This window comes from Nilaparvata lugens, chromosome 10 (assembly GCF_014356525.2).
Source record: "Nilaparvata lugens isolate BPH chromosome 10, ASM1435652v1, whole genome shotgun sequence".
NCBI classification, from domain to species: Eukaryota; Metazoa; Arthropoda; class Insecta; order Hemiptera; family Delphacidae; genus Nilaparvata; species Nilaparvata lugens.
In genome coordinates, this window is record NC_052513.1 from 1,904,854 (window position 1) to 1,922,715 (window position 17,862).

At 35.1% G+C, this 17,862-nt stretch overlaps 1 protein-coding gene across 3 annotated transcripts in view; it reads right to left on the bottom strand.

Annotated features, from left to right (window-relative positions):
• The window catches only part of LOC111064306 (secretin receptor), a 169,742-nt gene that overhangs the window by 67,493 nt on the left and 84,387 nt on the right, over positions 1-17,862 (bottom strand). The window contains exon 1 of one of the 3 annotated variants that reach the window (XM_039436090.1): positions 2,117-2,349. The exons of the other annotated variants lie outside the window; for them this stretch is intronic. The gene's annotated coding sequence lies outside the window, so the exon portion shown is untranslated. Of the gene's footprint in view, positions 1-2,116; positions 2,350-17,862 lie in introns of those variants that run through there. 3 annotated transcript variants of the gene reach the window in all.

Below are 17,862 nucleotides of genomic sequence, written 5' to 3' on the forward strand. Positions count from 1 at the left end.
TTCTAAATGTAAACACCCATTGTGTGGTACATCATTTTGGATACTTGTATCCAAAATGGCGGCCGATTGAAGTTATAGTTTTTAGGGAAATGAGGGGTTGTAAATCGAATATTTAAAATGTAAACACCCGTTGTGAGGTACATCATTTTAGAGGCCTTTTTAAAACAAGAAAGATAGCATCAATGTTCTATGATACTACTATCCTAAATGGCGGCTGATTGAAATTTTACTTTTTAAAGAAATAATTGATAAAGTTACATACTATAAATCACCATTGATCGTATAACATGATAAAAAAAATTATCTTAAAGCTGCGTTTACACCAAAGTATTTAACAAAATATTTATTTATCCGTCCTTATAGATTCTATTAGATTGAACATAACTTATCACACACATGATGTGCATATGTGTTTGTCAAGCTCCATTTGATCTATAAGGACAGAAAAATAAACATATTGTTAATAACTTTGGTGTAAACGCAGCTTTATATTATTATTAATTCCCATCAAATAGTCCCGAAATTATGAATTCCAAAGCAAGTTTATTTCTATTGAAAAGTTTGTTTAAAAACCATTCTCCTCGTGATCTTTCCATTACGTTTCATTTTCTTGAAATGGGCTGTTCAAATATTCCATTCAACCAGAAGTTTGTTTGCATGTTTTGGACGTGGATTCAATCTTATTCCAACGAACTTCTTGGCTTTCACAATCAAACTCAAATTAACAAAACATTCTAATTGCATCCGTTCTCAACTTGAAACACTGTTGTTGCTGCGAGCTTCCAAACTTGCAGTTGTTGGTGACAGTCAAAATTTGAGACAAAGATATTTTTTGAATTCTTTTTCACTCCCATAATAGATTGAAATTATAATTGGGGCTTCCACTTCCACGGTCCTGTCATCTATTCGAACGTAGTGGACACATTAGCAAATTTAAGCATTAAAATAATAAAATAATTATGTTTTTGTTAATTTTCAACGAAGTTAATGAAAGTTATCATCCCAATCGCCAAATTCTCAATTACTAATCAAGCCTTTTGTCACAGATTTGAAAACTCTGTCAACCATTGAAATGGGAATACAACCGGTTCGAAAAATGATTTGTTCCTTAATTTTCATCGTGGATTATTTTGGTAATTTTTTTCTAAAGAATATGTCCTCAGGACTCCAGTTATCAGGATGTTGAAGAGTCAGGTTTCAAATCAGGTCTTCAAGTCAGTTCGTGACAATTCTAAAACGTATTATGAGTGACTGTATTATTGTATAGAATTAGATTATTTGTTCACGTGAAGGATAATAGTTGGACATTAACAAGTTCATGAATTTTGATAACTGTTAACTGACATAAAGTATCTTATCTAATTTTGTTCCAATGTTTCTAATTCAAGACAATGTGTCTAGACAGAAATTCGGTATATAAGTTGACAGTGTACTGTTTACTTGAAACTTGAAATTTGTTCGGGTACCTGATTTTATAGATTAAAGAACCTTTCAGCTTGAAAGGTTGATTGATGATTATGTTGAAATTTCCCGTTTCCTTGTTAATTTACACACACACAGTTTATTTCTATTATCAACTAGCATTGCATTAATTTTAAACAAACATACGATTCTTGACGGATTAAACATGAATGGAATTGAAGGATTCAGAAAATTGAGAGATTCTAACCAACCATAGTTCAAATTTTATTTTCAAGATCAATAGGTTTAACATTATTGAAGATCTATTATACAATGTTTTAAAAAGCATGAAGATATCAGGCCTTAATCATTATTCATATGCAACAGTAGCTTTTCTACTATTTGAATATCGACAAAACGATTGAAAATAAAAGTGCCATTTGTGATTTGATTACAAGTACTTATCAATGAAAGTGTGATCAATATCTTGAATGATACTGGGACCCGGTTTCTTACATAATTTTTCCTATATTCGCGCGCTTGAATCCCTCTTGAGCGTATCTGTAATAATTTATTCAAGTATAAATTATGAGATTTGTCTCCTGAAATATTTGACGTTACATGAATCAGATCAAATGAGGAGATCATTTTGGTACATGTCAAAATGTTGCCAACCAGTTTCAATTTCAATTTGATATCTTCGTCAAAAACTTACCGTTTCCTCAGTTCCGCCTGAGTTCCTTGTTAGCAATTATTGTAGACCCAATTGGAGATTTCATACCTATAGACCCTAATTAACAGCACAAAAGCCTAGAAATAATGTTGAAAGCACCCAACTAAGTCCACAACAACTTCGCGTAGAACTAAGTCCCGCGGCCGAAACGTGACGGACTTGCCAGCTAAGCCCGTGCGCGCTCCAACTTTGCAAGTGGGGTCACGAATGGAGCACAACTTGGTACTCAGGTCGGACGAGCTTAGTTTTGGGAGGGGGAGGGTTGTTTGGGGGGGGAGGTGATAAGAGAGAGAATGTGAGAGGGAGAACTGAGTACTGAGCTCTGCGCATGATCTTGCTATTCCCTTTAATTCAGTTTAGTGTGTCCACTTTGTCATATCATCGTAATGTCTACTTGATTTGTGTGATTCATGCAAAAAAGTTTCCTCAAGAAGTGAGCTCTTGCTGATCTGTTTGTTTTTTGAGCTTCGATCCTCCTTTGAAAACTGGTGGATGATGGAAATGTTAGTTCTCATTCTCACATTTATAACAGACCTACTTGTTCGCTGAGAATAGGGCTCAATGCCTTAAAAAAGCGTAAGGATTCGATTGAGTTCAACAAATTCAATTCACTGCTTTAATTGTGGATATTTGGAAATTCCACATTAACATAACATTCACCATTTGAATATGATTATATTCATATTTATTTTCATAACTAGCTGGCCCGGCGAACTTCGTACCGCCAAATAGTTTAATGCATCTCATGACAAACTTTAGCTGGATGCACACCTGAGGCGATGCGACATTTTATTTATATACTTAGATAATTTTCCGACTGCAAAATAAATAATTTGCTAAAAATCAATTAATTCTGAACACCAAAGACAGCGCAATTATTCGAAACAAAGCAATGTCTTTAGAGCATGTAAGTCTTTAACCTGAGGCCGCACTGCTGGATGGTTACACACAGAACAGTCATTTTGTTTTTAGTCGGGGCGTTTAGAATAAAATACATGGGTGGTTATGGAGCAGCACACACTCTTGTCTACTATCTACCGACGGCTGTTGTATGATGCAATGATTATAACAGCTGATTTCTATTCCTGTGTGTGGCCAGCCCACAAAAATCTTATCCCATAAGGATTACATGTAAACTTTGAAGGACCGTAGGAAAGAGTCCTGAAGTCGGATTATGAATTTGATAGGCCATAAACCTGGTCCTGAACATAAATAACACAACAACAAAAATAATTATCAAGTTCGGTGCACACATAAAAAAGTTATTGAATGTCAAAATTTGAGGCTCGATTTTTATTTATATTTTATTTGTTGCTTTGTTAATAAATGAAATATTTTGATCTAGGTTTTTTTGCAGAGCTTGTTCATTCATGTTTCTCTTAATTCATTGGAAGTGCTGAACTAACTGAAGATAAAACGTAAAAACCTCGACCAAACACAACTTCTCACTCTTTTTTTTAAAGTCTCCTGCAATTTAAGTAGTATTTTTGAAAATGTTTCTTATCCATTGGGCGTTTTAATGAATTGGAATGTGAATCTTCACTATTCATGCTCTGTAAGTTTCCTTCAGATAGTAGATTTCCAATCAGAATCTATTTTAATTTATTGGAAGAACAGAATTCAGTAAGTAACATTCCTTTTAAAGATTTACAATAGAATAGAATTTGATATTCAAGATGAAATTGGAGGTCTTTTGCCATGATCACTTGTTTTCTAAAACAGCAAGAATTCAATGTGATGAAAACTGTATTATACTGCTTTGTAGACATCAACATAGGGTGTTGGAATGTATTCAACTGAGAATATGGAATGCATTTGAATGATGAAAGCAATCGAAAGTAATCGTCGAACAAACAAACTCACAAACGGACAACGACTCGAGGCTCCAATCATCAGTTCTTACCAGTGGCGGCGCTTCCATAAGGGCCGAGTGGGCCGGGCCCACCCAAATGAAACAGTAAAGTACATTTAAAAAATCATTTTATGATTTAGGTTATGTGGTTAATCGTTATTATTCAATAAAATACAATGTAAATTGATTTTGAACTGTCAACTGGTGAAAACTCTCGTTGAATTATCGTGCAAATCATCCGTAGAATACGTACGAGTTCAACAATGGCCACGAATCATTATGTAGCACTTTGAAGGGCCCCACAATTCAGGCTTTTCTAGCTCTCATAAGAACATATTGGCAAGGCAACGCAAACCGGCGGCGCTGGACTGGCTGGGAACAATGCATTGGTTTTTAAGGAGCAAGTGGACCTGTTTGAGCTGGCCCATTGGAAATTGATTCACAGTATTCTCGCTCGGACTGTTGAGCGCTAGTGTAGCTTTGTTTACATCCCATCATGTTAATTGCATCCGAATTGGCAAACAGGTTGTAATATAATTATTTTATGAAGTAATAAGTTAATACTTTTAGCTACTTTTGTGCTAATATTTCAAATCAAAATAAATCAATTATATTTGCATAGATTATAGTTTAGTTATAGTTTAGATATAGTTTATAGTTATAATATTATAGTTTACCATAATCCAATTGTAGTGTCTACTTTGACAAGTCTTTTGGTGAGTTACATATTATGTTATTTTTATTTAGTTTATAGGATAAAGACACACTACCTGCGTAACAACTTGTTAAGTTAAATATGCGGGCTTCATAAATCACCTCCACTTACCAACCCCACCCCCGCAAATCCTACGACTGGCCCACCCAACTGTTCAGGTCAAGCGCCGCCACTGGTAAGAACTGACTACAATCGTTCAATCCATGAAATCCTAATGCTACAAATTTGTATAATTTACCTATCAAATCTAAATGTTACAATATTCGTAGCGATATTGACAAGTATATTTGTTGAAGAAGAATATCCTGGCTGGCCAACCTGAGAGCCTGGTTTGGAAAAACCTCCATTCAATTGTTCCGGAGCGCAACTAACAAAGTCACCATAGCCAATATGATCGCCAACGTTCGAAACGGACAGGCACCCTAAGAAGAAGATATTTGTTAAATTTAAGCAACTCAATGTTATCAAAAGCAATCGAAAGTAATCGTCCGAGCAGACAAACGCTTACAAACAACGACTTAAGGCTCCAGTGATCTGTAAGAACTCACTACTATCATATTATTCTCAGCAATGTTTACAAGTTTATCCGTTGCATTTAAGCAACTCAATGTAATCAAAAGCAATCAAAAGTTAGGCTAGGCACACACCAGTTAGTCAAGACATGATCAGACACAATACTTCACATAGTTGCTTATGACGCAACACACAGATTAGTCATTGCAATTAGACATGTCTTCATACGCAACTATGTGAAGTAGGTTAGGTAAATATGTATGAAATAGTTATTTGTATATCCAGAGTGAAAAGTAATCTTTTTTTCTCCCTGAGGGAAAAGTTTGAAGCCCGAGGCGAAGCCGATGGCAACAATTTTCCTGAGGGAGGAAATAGTATATTTCGCACCTAGGGTCGAAAATGTACGTTTTCCAGCTCGAGATCGCGGTTTTCAAGTTCGAGACGAAGTCGAGAACTTGAAGCGTTCGAGAGCCGGAAAAACATTTTTGCCCGTGTAGCGAATGCTATTTTTCGCCACACCAAAAAAAAACTTCCCAATATATAAGAAATTGAAAAATAAATAAAATTCAAACAGCCTATTTTGATAGTTTGAATGTTGGTTATGACAACTTTCACTGTCAATTAATTTCAATATTACTAATTAATAATTTACAATAGTGACAATATTTTTATACTATTAATATTTCGAATAATTGTTTGAATTTTTATAGCTCGCGCTTTGTGCCTGGTGCAATATCTCATGGATAGATGGATGAATAGAATTTCCATTACTGTTTTGAAATAATGTGATTAAAAAATTAATATAATTGCATATTTCACAGTTTTGTCTCAAAATATATCTAAAAAATTGATTGAAATTTAAATTATGGTAACTAATATAAAAAATAGCTAATAAAAGTCGAAACTCATCAACAAGAAAAATGTCATTGACCGAGGTTCGAACCTAGATCATGTTTGTAATTCACTGAGCTTTGAGTTCTGATGTATTACGCCTTTATGCTCTTGGCTATTGCGTGTTGTTGATCGTAGGGGCCTGTAAGTCAGGTAACGTATGTAGGCTACTATAATATAGTCTATAGCGGCAAACTTGAAGCCGGTTTGCCGGCATTTTCACAACAAAATATTGCTCTGAAAATAGTTAAATCATAGAGAAAACATTCAAAGATTCAATCTTGAGTGGGCCTAATGTTTTCTCTATATGGTTTGATATTGAAGAAAAATTATCTAAAAGTTTTAATAATAAATCACGGATAATTACGGATAATAATGAATTTTTCAGTCAAGGCTGAGTTTCACCAGTAGGCTTACCTTAAACTTCATATCTCTGCTGTATTTTCCTATTATTATTGTTGATTGTATTGCATTAAGAAGTGGAATTCGATAATAAAGAAGAAACAATTATTACTCTACTTCACTTTTAAATATTGATACAATTATTGTACTATTTCAAATTTGATTCTTCACTTTTAAATACTTGCGATACGTACCTTTCTGACAATGGACAATGCAGCCAACATTATATTGTTGAGGCTATGGAGATATCATCGTATTCTATTGTTTGATATCAGAAACACAATAATAAATATTATATTATGAAACAGTAATTTATAAAATACCTATATTATAGACATGATACTGCGATTCACGATACATAATTATATAGATTATTACAGTCGTTATGAGATTATCTCTATGATTTTTGTGAGATCGGACACGATCAGCTGTTATTCAAGGTCATTTTACAGCCCTAGGGCCGTAAAGTTTTACCGGCCTGGTCAGAAAAGAATCACTTTCGGCCTCCATATGACGCACATAAACCAGCTCATTACATCCAAGTGTGGCAAAAAACATTTTTCACTCGTGATATACACAACATTTTCCCTCCACCTACATTTTTATAAAAACTGCAAATAAAATAATTTTTAAAAACGTATGTGACCAAACAATGTGTTACACCATAATCTAAAAAGTAAACAGAAACAGCTGGCTTGTAATCACAGTTCTCCGCCGTCAGCACTATCTGTCGGCAAAAGTTGTAACAACAATGGCCGCCACAACTAAAACTATGATGAGGTTCCCGTTTCAAATTTGATTAGTCATCATCATCATCATCATCATCATCTTCTTACAAGGATTAGGCTCTATTGGCCTGTACCGGCATCCATTTCTTCCTTGGTCTTCCTATGCCTCGCTTTCCTTCGGGTTTGTACTCCCATGCTAATTGGGAGTAATCCCATCCCTATTGGGAGCCTATTGGATGGCATTGATTAGTTAATGAGGAATATTCGTTGGCTGGTATTTTGAATAACATGGAATAATAAAAATGTATACATTTTTTTTTAGTAAAGTGATATGAAGTTTGTAATAATTTTAGCATACAAACATAAATTTCATATATTGATCAAATGTCTGGTTGAGGTATTGAATTTAGTTGGTTTAATGACTACTCTATATATGCTTATAACTACTGTATATGCTATATGCTTATTATAGCTCATCTGAGCCTAGACTTTCTAACCTATTTCTAATGTACGTTTTAAAAATAGAGACGCTTCCCATGTTATTTAAATGGAGTCACTTTTACGCACTAGGGAGTTTTCCTGCTCCTTTCCTCCCAAAAAGTGACACTTTAATATTATGTTCCAGGGAGTAAAGTAAGCACTTTAGACAGGAGGTGGAGGAAAAATCATATTTATCATTTATATTGAACTATCTGATCATGTCTTGTCTTGTCTTGACTAACTGGTGTGTGCCTAGCCCAATAGTCAAACAAACAAACCCAAAACGGACAACGACTCAAGGCTCCAGTCACCAGTGAGAACTCACTACGATTGCTCAATCATATTGATTATTATTTATATATTTATTCATGATGGAGACAAATATGTCTCCCTAAGAACGTTGACAAGTATATTAGTTGCATTTCAGCAACTTAATTTGAGCTGAACACAGCAGTCACTAATTTCATGTGAACAGCACAGCACAACCCACCAGCATAATGCAACGAAAATTGCAACCACCCTTGATTAAGATAAACGATGTGTCGAAAATCGATCAGAGATTATAGGGATTAGACAGCGACCATTGTGTGCAACCAGGGCTGGTACAGTTTATGGGCTGCAACTCTGCCTCAACGTCTCATCAATTGATGGATTCTATTATCAATGGCCATGAATTACACCCTTGTCTGATGTGCTGGTCAAAGAATAGATGAAAAATGGACCACTAAATGGCGGCGCAGTGGGGGAAGGGGTGGTGAAAAATGCATTATATTACACACCCACTGTCAGCTCATGTCTGTCTATATCTTTAAGATTCTCTTAAAACTGTCAGCATTGGGTAATGGGTTAGCATCGGTGTTATCTATAAGGAATGCTGATATGGAAAGCTCATGTCTGTTCAAAGTAGGGTTCACTTTAAACTGTCAGTATTGGGTGAATGGGTGGTATTTGTGTTATCTATAAGAGATATTGACAATTGGAGCTCTAATCAACCATAACATTATCCTTCACTATAACACAATTTGTGAAATTTGTGTTGATCTAGGTTAGTGATCCACATTCTGTGTTTTGGGTGCGTAATTTTGTGTTATGATTTGTTGTCTTATTTGTGAGTGTCTGGTATTGTGATGTGTTTAGTGTTTTGAGAGATTAGTGTGAAGAATATGCTATTATTTAATCCCTATCATACTCCCAATTCTGTTGATTGATTAGTTAAATAAATGAATGAATAATTCTACAATTAATTACAAAGATATGATTAGCCTACGTATGATATAATTGATTGATATTTTATTATATTAAGCGAACAATATTTCTGTATTTTTATATCTGGTTATTTATGTTCAACGGATCTCGAAAACGGCTCTAACGATTTTCACGAAATTTGGAACATAGTGGGCTGATTATATGAAAATTCGATTGCACTAGGTCTCATCCTTGGGAAAACTCGCTGAACGACATTAAAAGGATAATTCATCATTGGCTGAAACAGCTGAGACTTTCGTCGTCTGTAGATAGTAAAACGTGAGCGAGTGATTCTGTGGAAAATCAAAATATCGCATCCTCGAAATTCATAAGCAGATGTATAGCCAGCTGTGAAATATGAATACGATAATTTTAGAGAATTGTGTTCTGTTTATCAATAAATAAAAATAACGAGCAAAGCTCGGTGCCCCGATATTTATGATATTATTATGTAAGAGAAACCATGAATAATTTACAAAATTTAAACATATATAGGGCCGGTTTCCCAGCTCGGGATTCAGCCAAGTTCTAGACTTTAAACACCTGGAGTCAAAAATTGGCTTTCTGAAACGGGGCGTAGTCGTAGTTTTTATGATAATCTTCATTTTCTCATTTGTATAATATTGGAAACGTTTTTCCTTGACAAAATGAAACATTAATAAATAATTCAAAATAGCTGAAACTTCACACTTTTTCTCTTTAATTTATTTTGTGTTCAATTTTCTAGTTTTCGAAATTTAATTTAAACGTGGACTGTGACTACATCCCGTTTCGAAAATTCTATTTTCTGACTCCAGTTGTTCAAAGTCTAGAACTTAGCTTAATCCCGATCTCGAAAACCGGCCCATTGTGATAATAATTCAGTATTGCAACAGAAATCCAAATATTCTAGTAAGCGTTGATAGAGTCTATAAATTGATTTCTGCTGTTTATAGTTTGCCGCTTTGAAAACCTGGATTCATAATATATTAGAGTAGGTGAACAGACGAGGAGTGTTTATTTGCTTATGAGAATTTTATGCCTTCAGCATGCACTTCGATTGAGAGGGGAACTCCATTTAACTGCAAATAAATCCGGTTGAATGCGTGCCTAGTGCTTGCGAAATAGTAAATATTGACTCAAACATTCGCGAGGGTTCCGGTTTGATGTTCCTAGAACATCACCGAAGCTTTCAAACACTTCAGAAACAAACCTTTTCAATAAAATCATGTATCAGGCAGGTTATTATAGACCGATCGAAGTGAGGTCTGAGATTCAAGTCGACGGTTTTGCATTTCATTTTATGTTCAAATTTTTATATGTTTAAATGTTTATATGCAGCGCATTTACAGCGAAACGCAGCAATAGATTTTCATGAAATTTGACAGGTATGTTCCTTTTTGAATTTTGCGTCGACGTATACATAAGGTTTTTTAAAATTTTGCATTTCAAGGATAATACAAAAGGAAAAGGTGTATTACCGTGAAAATCAGACTATAGAATTATTCATCATAAATCAGCTGTCTAGTGGACTATAATACTACCCGTTCAAAAACATCAACATCTTGAAAATGTATCTTTCCATCAACGTTAGTAACAGTTGTCTTTCCATAAGCTGAGGCCATGATTCTAGTTTGGAGTTTGGAGTTATTGATAGAAAACATTTTTTTTTTACATTTTTCTTTTTTAATCCAATGATTAAAATTGCAACAATTATTATTGAAAATCAATTGATTTCTGAAATCATGAAAAGTGAGAAATGAAGTTTGTAGGAAATCAGCATTATGGTAGTTTATTTTGTTAATTTCAACACACCGATTTTGCGCCAACACGACAACACAGAATTTTCTCTGATGGGTTGATTGGATTGGCTTATCGACGTCAGCCAGACCAGATAACAGCGCTCACACTGACACTCTGGGATGACACGTCACCTGTACGATAGGACAGAAAGCTCTATGTTTATTCAGGATTTTTTCAAGACATTTTAAATTGATAAATTATTTATTGATTTTTGAGAAAGCATAACAATAGGTCAATGTAACTTCCTGAGCGCGAGGTCTACTGTTCACAGAACTACTAGTGTATTTGAAGAGTAGGAGATGTCTAGGATATGTTGGATATTCAAAGTCTCATGTCTCTATAAACATATCGAAAAAGCAATCCAATATTATATAGGAAAAAATAATTTATCTTGTCCAGATTATCCAAAAATATTTGTCCAGAAATATCTTATCTTGTCCAGAAATATTTATCCAAAAATACCTACATAATCTAAATGATTTTTGATAATTAGTATTTAATTCAAAATAAATGCTTCTTGAGAACAAAAATGGATAAAATCATGATTGTTCTTGGAAAGTTATTTTAACCTGTTAAATATCATAGGATCGTAGTTGATATTCAAAACTTATTTGGTCCATCGATCATAGCAGAGAGATTGAAAGAAAAAAACTTGGACTGAGAAAAACCTTGGACTACCTTGAATGTTGCATTTGAAAACTCAAAACGTGCCACAATGTTGTTCTTCAGTTGATCTCATTCCTCAGCAAGTTTGTTCAAATTGAATTCATCAGATATCTGAATTTCAGTAGTATTATCCAAATCAGTGATTTTAAATTCGAAGAAACTATACTGGTACTTTTTTGTGTAGAGTATTAGTGCTGAATAACGTTAAAGAACTCATTATCCATAAATATAATCCGCTAATTTCAATTCCGATAAAATATCCCATTGAATCTCAATCGAATACCTGAGAAATCGAGCGTGAAATATCCGTTTTCACATTGAAAAACGAAATAGGTTCATTCAAGCTCACCAAGAGATTATAAGACTTTGTAAAACTTCTCGGAAGAAATGAGAAATACTCTTGCTTTGGCACTTTGTTCAGAACTTTGAAGAGTTTTACTCAGTTCTTAGAGAGAGCTGTTGGTGAAGGATATAATTGATACAATTCGTGGATTGAGATGGCTTTATATACTGGAGAGGTTTGGGATGATTTGAAAAGAGGAAGGAATGGGAAAGAAAATGGGGGAAAAGATTATGATGATTGCAGATTGAGAAAAGGGAGATGATAATGAAGAGAGGAGGATGAAGATGAAGAGAAAGAAGAGAAGATTATGAAGAGATGAGGATGAAGAGGGGAGGACGAAGAGAGGAGGATGAGGACGAAGAGAAAGACGAGAAGATGATGAAAAGAAAGACGAGGAGATGATGAAAAGAGGATGATGAAGAGGGGAGGATGAACAGTGGATGATGAACAGAGGATGATAAAGAAGGAAGGATGGAGAGAGGAGAATAGATTCAACCACAAAAGTTCCATTGAAATCAAAATTTAACAATTCAGAACACTTCTTCCTGAGCAGAGCACTTAGAAGAGAAACTTTAGAAATGCCATAATCGATGAAGATGTGGGAGGAATTAAGAAATCTGCCGGCTTGTCCCAGTTATCTCAAAAATTCGCTTCTGGTCCATTCTGTAGAGAATTGTCTGATGTCTTATGGAAATTCTTCGAAAGATGAGAGACGATGAAATGTTTCCGAATTCAGGGCACGTTTGTCTTGCTCTCTTCTACATTCTCTTGTCTATTATTTTTTTATAAACTCTGTTACTTCTTCTTTCTCTCAAGCTATCCTGATCCTTTTCCTTATATCTCTTCTCACTCTATTATCACTCCTTTCCATTATTTTTCGCATTCTTCCAATATCATTCCTCTTCAGCATTCTCTTCCTCCTAATTTCACTTGCTTTCCTTCTTCTACTCTTATTCCTGATCCTCATTTTCTCAATTATATTCTTTCTCATCTTCCAACTCTTTTCATTCTCCTCACTGTCTCTTTCTTCGATCAATCTCATTTTCTCCTTACATCATCTCTTCTTTTCTCTCCCGTTCACCCAACTTAATGTTCTCCTTTGCTTTGTAGTCTATCATTCTTCAAATTATTCGTGTTCAATTTTTTCCGATCTTATCCTTCTTCCCTTGTTTCTTCATGTTCTTCGTCGTCTTTTTCTTCTTCTTCTTCTTCTTCTTTTTCTTCTTCATCTTCTTCTTCCTCTCCTTCTTCTTTTTCTTCTTTTTTTTCTTATTCCCATAATCATCTTCATCTTTTTCTCTTTAAATTCACCTGCTCCTCGTCTCCTTCTCATACTCATTCTACAGCTATTGCTTCTCCTCTAGTGTTCTTGTATTTCCTTTTCTATCTTTTCAAATATTTATCTGATTCAATATTCTTCCTCCTTATACTTCCTCTCTTCTTACATCCTTGTTTAACCTCTCTCACATTTTGTACTTCCCTGTACTTCTTTTCTTCATTTCTCACTCTTTTTCTTCGGTTTTTTCTTCTCTCTCTCCACCTCTTTTTCTCATATATATATTCATTATATCACTCATTTCTCACTCTTTTTCTTCGGTTTTTTCTTCTCTCTCTCCACCTCTTTTTCTCATATATATCTCTCTCATCCTCTCCCTACTATTTCTTCTTTCCACTCCCCTCTCAGGCTCCACCTTCTCTTCTGTCTCCTCCTCCACCTTCTTCTTCTCTTTCTCATCAGTACCGTATCTCCGTTTTATTCCCCCATATTCACCTTTACCTTTCTCAAATTCACCCTCTTCCTCTATTTAGTACATCGCTCTTTCATCATGAGACTTACTTATTTCTATTGCCGTCATCTTCGTTTTATTCCCAGTTCTTCTCACGAATACATTCGTCTCCATCTCAATGTAAAACTTTCGCAATTCGACATGTAAGGAGTTGTCTTTTTAAGATACAACACTTTTATGAACTCCAGAAATTGAATGCATTTCAAAAGAGTATCATGATCTCTGCGCTCCACTGTTACTGACTTATTTCCCTTCTTTATAGTTTTTGGAGAGATCATACAATGAATAATGTATGGGTCCATCGTGATGATCACAAACTTTGTTTAGTATGTCCTTGAAACGACGTCATCAAAGCAGAATATTACTTTGAATAGAATGTGAATAGAATTCATGCTTTCAATGTCAAGGAATATGGAGAATATTAGAATTTATGGTTGTTGAGTAGTAAATTTTAGATTTCCTTTCAAATCCCTAGGAACCCTTTCCTGTTTTGTATATTATTTTTATCCTCGACAATATTCGAATATTAATATTGTTTAAATTCTTATTTCAGATTTATTGAGAATTTCAATATTCTTATAGCTCTCTTCATCTTGTAATCTAGACTAGAATAAAGGAAAGAACTGGCTTATACAAGTAAGGGATAGGAAAATTATGTTTGACGCATCATTACTTCTAAACTACTGGACTGATTGAATTGAAATTTTGTATAGAGATTCTTAATTAACTGAGGATGGTTAAAGGTCTATTTTCAATTTTCCAAGATTTCATTACGTGAAGTTTTCAGTTTGTAAAGTTTTAAAATAGACCCTTGCGGAGCACGGGTTACCAGCTAGTAATAAATAAATATTCCATGAAACGATTAAATTTGTGTTACCGTTCTGTTTTCGTATTTACTGATTTTCAAATTTAATTGCATATTCTTCCATTCTTCCCCCATAATAAAAATACAAATTGTGTAGAAAAATAACGACTAGAATAACGACTCTCATTATAGAAAAATACAACATCACACACAACATAACTGTAATTTTTCATTCTCATAATTTATCATCCATTTAGTTTTGTTTGTGACTGAATTCCTCTTCATTGACTAGTGTTTAAAATTAACGGCTCTGATAACCATATGTTTGTAATACTTTGGCGAATCGTGTCTCGGCCTATGACAGTAGAGCTCAGCCGTCATTGGTCGACAGTTAATGGCCAATCGTAGGGCATCAACCTACCATATTTTTTGCTGCTTTCAAGCGGGAACGCGCCAACTAGTCTCCCCGACAACTAGTCTCCCCGACAGTAAAGCTCCTTTTGAAACCACATTCGAGGGGATTTACTGACGGCGTCAACTAAGCTCCTGAAAGAGGAGATTTACTGACGGGGAGACTAGTTGTCGTCAGCGACCGAGGAGCTTAGTTGTCGTCTACGGTCCCGACAACTAGTCCCCTCTGAACCAGTAGGGGATTTACTGTCGGGGAGACTAGTTGACGCTAGCGTGCAAGGAGCTTGGTTGTTGTCACCGAACCCAACAACCAAGCTCCACGCTCGCTCTGAGTGCCGGCGTTTTTGCGAGTAAACTGTCATATATAATATTTCATGCACTTACTCTATGGATTTCCTCAAATCACGCCTGGTTTTCCCAGTCATTCATAGCTTTTTTAAGAGTTATATCACATTTTTCAAGAACCAATAGTTCAAACTCCATAATGAGGTTCAGCTTAGGTATTGGTTAATATTTTCATGTTCTTATCTAAGAGCCACATTTCAAAACAACAAGTGAGTGAAGCAAGTTCAAAATACCCTTTTGACTGATATGATGTACAAGAGAGATCCGTTTCAATGGGATCTGCAGGCGAGCGAAGCGAGTCCCATTGACACTGCCGGGGTTCAGGGGGTCATGGAATTACAGGCAGTGGTGGATCAAGGAGGATCCAGCAGCAATAATATAAAAAACTTAAGTGAATTGAAAAATTCCAAAGTACAATATCATAGGTTTTATCGATGGAACTATTTGAGACTAGTCGGCAGGCTCGCTTCGCTCGTCTGCATTTTTCATATGAGCATGCTCCTTTCCATCAAAAAGTCAAAAGAGACTTTCAGGAACTGTTTAATTTGAATTATGTAGTGCAGGATGGAAAAAATCGTGTTTCTATTGGTATGAATAAAAATATCTCTGTAGAGACTTTGTTAGGATCTTATGAAAATTATTGTATTCAGTTCAGACCTTTAAAATTTGAGATAGGAATTTATTTATTCAATCAATGAGAATAATTACACAACTTACAGAAAAGTACCACAGGCTTATACGTGATTATAGGAATGACGTGGTTAACTTACAAAACATTCATATCAAACTCTCTCAAGTATGAATTTTCCGAGAAATGAAGAAATATGCATAGAAAACTAAATGAAAAACTGGAGAAAAGAATCCCTCTGATTTATCACCGCCATTACCTCAAGTTTACTCTTTAAAATTCAGTTGTTCCTGAAAACCCTGGAAAAACAACTTACTCTGAACTTAAAAAAAAACATTACACGGACCTGTGGAACAGATTTAAACAATTTCTGTCCATAAATTAATGAGAAACAGAAAAATATAGAAAAACGTTGGAAAACGCCAGCTTTAAGCGTATCTTCGGTGAAATATTGGGCAACATAATATTTTTAGACCCTAGCTGAACATTTGTACCAATTTAAACATTTTTGCTCTCGTAAATGCTGATAAAAAGAAGAAAAACACTTATTTTGGGCTATGTTTAACGTTATACCACAGCTCTTCTAATAGAACATTTTTTACACCTACTATTACTTTAGTAAGTAATAGTAGGTATTGCCTAGAGTCCATGTTACACGAGCGCGTTAACACGGTTGCCGCGGCGTTAACGCGGCGCTGGCAGCGCTGAACCAAGTTATACACAGCGTTGTTAGTAGCGCGCACTATCAAAGTAACACTGCTAAGTCAAGTTATCAGCGCTCGTATAACATGGACCTTGAGGTGCGTACAGATTTATGCGCCGCAAACACGTGCAATTCATTTTTTAACAGCTGATGCCAAGCTTTTTATATCTGTATCTTTTTATATCCGTTTCTGTACGAATACAGATATAATCAGCTGATGGAAAGTGAATTGGTCTTGATCGCGGAGCGTAAATCTGTACGCTCCTGTTTTCCAAATTTGAACATTTTCTGTCTATTACTTCTTTTTAAAACCGAGAAAACCCAGAAATGTTCTTAAGCGCTGGAAAACCCGCTTATTTTAGGTGTATCTTTTGCGTTATCCCAAAGTCCTCCTATTACTACATTCTCACACCCTAGCTGAGCTTCTGCACTAAATTTGGATATTATTTCTGTTCATTTGTTCATGATAAAGCTGAGAAAACGCAAAAAAAAACGCTGAAAATAATAATATACATCATTAGTTTAGCGTTAGTTTAGGTTATTTTGACAAATGTGACGTTTGTTCGGATGCTGCAGCATGTAATAAAGCACGGCAATACAATTCCAAGAGAAAAAAATCATAAATTTCATTATGAACTTCCTTAATGATACCTGCTTCAAAGGCTGTTCTCTCCGACTGAAACCGACGACGGTCATAGTATTTGTCTATTGTCATAGTATTTAATCTATTGTCCGTATAATGTATTGTCTATACTACGATTTTTCCAATGAATTGTCAATGGAATTTGGAAGGAATGATCCTTTTTGAATTGCGCGTCAATCTACAAGTAAAGTTTTTTTCTATTGTATCCTTTAAAAGACGATTTAAAGGATATTAAATAGGGAGTATATTCAATAAGACATTTTGGATAATAGACAATTCTTTCTTATTATTTTTTCTCATCAAAACTTGAAAGTGTATTCTCTCACAAAAACGTCATCGAAAGATGAATTCTAATGTGAAGAAGTTTTATTTCTATCAGAATAAATTTTTAGGAAATTGACTGGGCACGCTCTCCACTGCATTTGACCAGCTCACAATAAATCCTGAACCTTTCAGTCACAGCTACCTCCATTGGCTGGTTGATCTAGGGGTGGATACGTTTCAATAGCTAGTCAGTACTTCTTAGGGCCGGTTTCCGAGCTTGGCATTTAGCTAAGTTCTAGACTTTAACTTGCTTTAAACTCTGGAGTCAGAAAATTAGCTTTCCGAGTCAGAGCGTTAACGTAGTCGAGGACTCAAATAGACTCTGGAGCTTAGAGATCACGTTAGAGCCTGGAGTCTATAATTTCGCTTTCTGAGTGAAGGGCTTATAAGTCCAGGACTTGAATTAGACTCTCGCCTCTTTCCGAGTCGAGAATTTATTAAAAATCGTTAAGTCCAGAACTTGAA